A 3,972-nucleotide genomic window follows, 5' to 3' on the forward strand; every position below is an offset into this window, starting at 1 on the left:
TGGAAAAGTTCTCAGTCATACGGAGAACCCAACAAAAATTCGGGGGCGATTAAAAAGAACCCTCATTTTGTTAGAACTCTAAAGGGAACAAACCATCAAAGCGGTTCCTTTAAGCAAGGCCCACACAACAGTGCAGGTAGTGGCCAAAGCCAACCGGCGCCAGAGCCAATGGAAGGTGACCCTTCCTTCCGGTCCAAACAAACCACAACATGGCAAAGAGGGCGGTCGGCACGGTCTCAGCAAAAAATCAACTTCATGCCGGAAGAAAACACCGACGAAGAAGATTATGACTCCGTTGCTCAGGCAAGCGCCATAGAAATACAGGACGAGCTGGATGCAGAGGACTCCTGCAATTTTTTAGGGTAAAGTCCCTGCTCCCTTACATTACACGTACGGTGGCAGGAGGAGAAATAAAACTATTACTAGATACAGGCACCTCAAAAAATTATAATACTCCACTCCCGGGGCTGAAAGGCGTCGTGGCAGCGGAAAAACCCTTTACTGTAAAGTCAATTCATGGCTTTACCAAAATCAATAAAAAATGTATGGTTTCGGTGTTTAACGTAAAGACACCCTTCTTTATTCTGAACAATCTTAAAGACTTTGACGGTATTATTGGTCTCGACTTACTTAAACAAGTAAATGCGAAACTTGATTTTACTGGAAATGTTTTAAATACTAGTAACGGAACTGAAAAGATCCAGTTTGCTAGGGCGGAAAACGTTAACTTCATTAAAATCGACGATGGAGACGTTCCTCTTGCTATTAAAAACTCGTTCGATAAAATGATAGTTAAAAATCACAAAGCCTTCGCTGACCCAGACGAGGCATTACCATTCAATATAAATACTATCGCCACAATTAAAACAGATGGGGAGCCGGTATACTCAAAATCATACCCGCATCCCATGGGTGTGACCGAATTCGTCAATGCAGAGGTTAAACAACTTCTAGCGGACGGCGTAATAAGGCCATCCGAATCTCCCTACAACAACCCGACCTGGGTTGTAGATAAAAAGGGAACAGACCAAAATGGGGTAAAAAAGAAGCGACTAGTTGTCGATTTTAGGAAACTAAACCAGAGAACGGTTGACGATAAATAAATAAATAAATATCCCAACAATTTCGACAATACTGTCAAATATGGGAGAGTCAAAATTTTTTACGACACTTGATCTTAAGTCAGGCTTTCACCAGATAGAGCTGGCAGAAAAAGACAGAGAAAAGACGGCATTTTCAATAAACAACGGCAAGTACGAATTTTGTAGATTACCATTTGGGCTTAAAAATGCCCCAAGCATTTTCCAAAGGGCCATTGACGACGTCCTAAGAGATGGAATTTCAAAAATATGCTACGTGTACGTCGATGACGTCATAATATTCTCCAAAACAAAGGAAGACCACGTTAAGGACGTGGATTGGGTTTTAAGAAAACTCTTGGAGGCAGGCATGAGAGTATCCCAAGAGAAATCAAAGTTCTTTAAAAAGAGCGTTGAATACTTGGGGTTCATAGTGTCGCAAGGGGGTCTACGAACCTCACCTGAAAAGGTCAAAGCCATAAAAGAATTCCCTTTACCTAAAACGCTTTTCGAACTCAGATCATTTCTGGGGCTAGCAAGCTACTATAGGTGCTTTATAAAAGACTTTGCGACAATCGCAAGGCCTTTAACGAATATCCTAAAGGGAGAAAATGGAAAAGCAAGCAAATATCAGTCAAGGAAAATCGACATCGATATGACCAAAGAACAGAAGGAAACGTTCAACAGGTTGAGAGAAATCTTGGCATCGGAAGACGTGCTGCTTTCATACCCAGACTTTAAGAGACCATTTGATTTGACAACGGATGCGTCAGGTTTTGGTCTAGGAGCGGTACTATCTCAAGACGGCCGCCCGATCACAATGATATCACGCGCCCTTAGAGATAGTGAAAAAAATTATGCAACCAACGAGCGAGAGCTCCTCGCCATAGTTTGGGCACTGAAAAACCTCCGAAACTACTTATACGGTGTAAAAGGGTTGCGGATCTTCACCGATCACCAACCACTTACCTTTGCCATCTCGGATAAAAACCATAACGCGAAACTAAAACGCTGGAAGGGAATTATCGATGATCACGGCGCCAAATTGGTCTACAAACCAGGCAAAGAAAATCTTGTTGCAGACGCGCTGTCTCGCCAAAAGATAAACGTTCAAATGACGAACAGTCTGATGTAGCAACGATACACAGCGAACAGTCGCTAACTTACACTATTGACATAACGGACAACCCGGTAAACTGTTTCAGAAATCAAATAATAATCGAAGAAGGAAACAGTTTTTCGGTAGACACATTCATCTTGTTTAAAAGCAAGGTGAGACACATAATAAGGATTTCTAAACGAGAAAATCTTCTTAATGCATTACAAGACGTGGTAAATGCTGAAGTAGTTAACGCAATACATTGCTCCCTACCGATCTTGGCATTTATCCAGCACCGATTAGTTGAATTGTTCCCAAGCACCACTTTCAAGCATGCGAAAAGCTTTGTGCAGGACATAACGGATGCAACTGAGCAGAGAGAAATTGTTATAACAGAGCACAACAGAGCTCACCGAGCAGCACAAGAAAACGTAAAACAAATCTTGAGGGACTATTTTTTTCCTAAGATGCTACGGTTAGCAACAGAAACCACTTTGAACTGCAAGACCTGCTCAATGGCTAAATACAATCGTCATCCATCCAAACAAGCGGTAGCAGAAACACCTATACCTTCCTATGTGGGGGAAATCCTCCACATCGACATCTTTACAACAGATGGAACCCTTTTTCTTACGTGCATTGATAAATTTTCGAAATTTGCCACAGTGCAAACCGTCGCATCGAGGGCTATTGTGGACGTAAAACCTCCCCTATTACACATAATAAATTTCTTTCCAAAAATAAGAACCATTTACTGCGATAACGAAAGATCCTTAAATTCCGAGACCATTAAGACAATGTTGCTAAATCATTTTAATATCACCATTTCCAACGCCCCTCCTCTGCACAGCACCTCAAACGGTCAGGTAGAAAGGTTTCACAGTACCCTGGCAGAAATAGCCAGATGCTTAAAGCTGGAAACTGGCCTAAATGACACAACCGAATTGATTCTGTTGGCAACCAACAAGTACAACAATTCAATTCACTCAGTAACTAATGAAAATCCGATAGAAATTATCCACTCGAAGTCTGCGGTATTCGAAGGAAAAATCAGCAGAAAAATTAAACAAGCACAGGAAAAGACCCTTGATCAAGTAAATAAAAATAGAACCTACAAGGACTATCAGGTTGGCGAAAAGGTGTTCTTAAAAACCAACAAACGATTAGGGAACAAGCTTTCCCCACTATGTTCAGAAGAAACCATAGAGGCAGACCTTGGAACCACGGTCTTAATAAAGGGGAGGGTGGTCCACAAGGACAATCTACGATAAACATCTTCGCAAGAGTCCTTACCCCGTTTCCAATCTTTTTATATATTTTTAGGTTACGGTATCCCACTCTAATTCTTATACTAATAGCTGTTAAGACAGACGCGACGGTACGACTTAACGACTATACGAACGCAGACTACATCCCAATAGAGGACAATGAAATTGTCATCTGGGAATCGTACGGATACTTGCAACACTCGACAAACATAACAACGTACGAGGACTACGCCGATCAGACAGAGACAATGACAAGGACATTTACAGACGGCCACCGGACACCAGTAATTATGACGGACTTGACACACATTCGCAAATTAGTAGCCACTCTAAGATTCCACCATAGGACTGCTAGGAGTTTAAATTTGATCGGAACGGCACTGAAGGTCATTGCCGGTACCCCCGACTTTAACGATTGGGAAGAAATAAAATTCAATCAAGAGCAGTTAATAAGAACAGAGGAAAGCCAAACAGAATTAAATATCAAATTCCAAACACGATTGAATGAACTTGCAACAACAATGAA

This window comes from Drosophila sechellia, chromosome 3L (assembly GCF_004382195.2).
Source record: "Drosophila sechellia strain sech25 chromosome 3L, ASM438219v1, whole genome shotgun sequence".
Classification (NCBI taxonomy): Eukaryota; Metazoa; Arthropoda; class Insecta; order Diptera; family Drosophilidae; genus Drosophila; species Drosophila sechellia.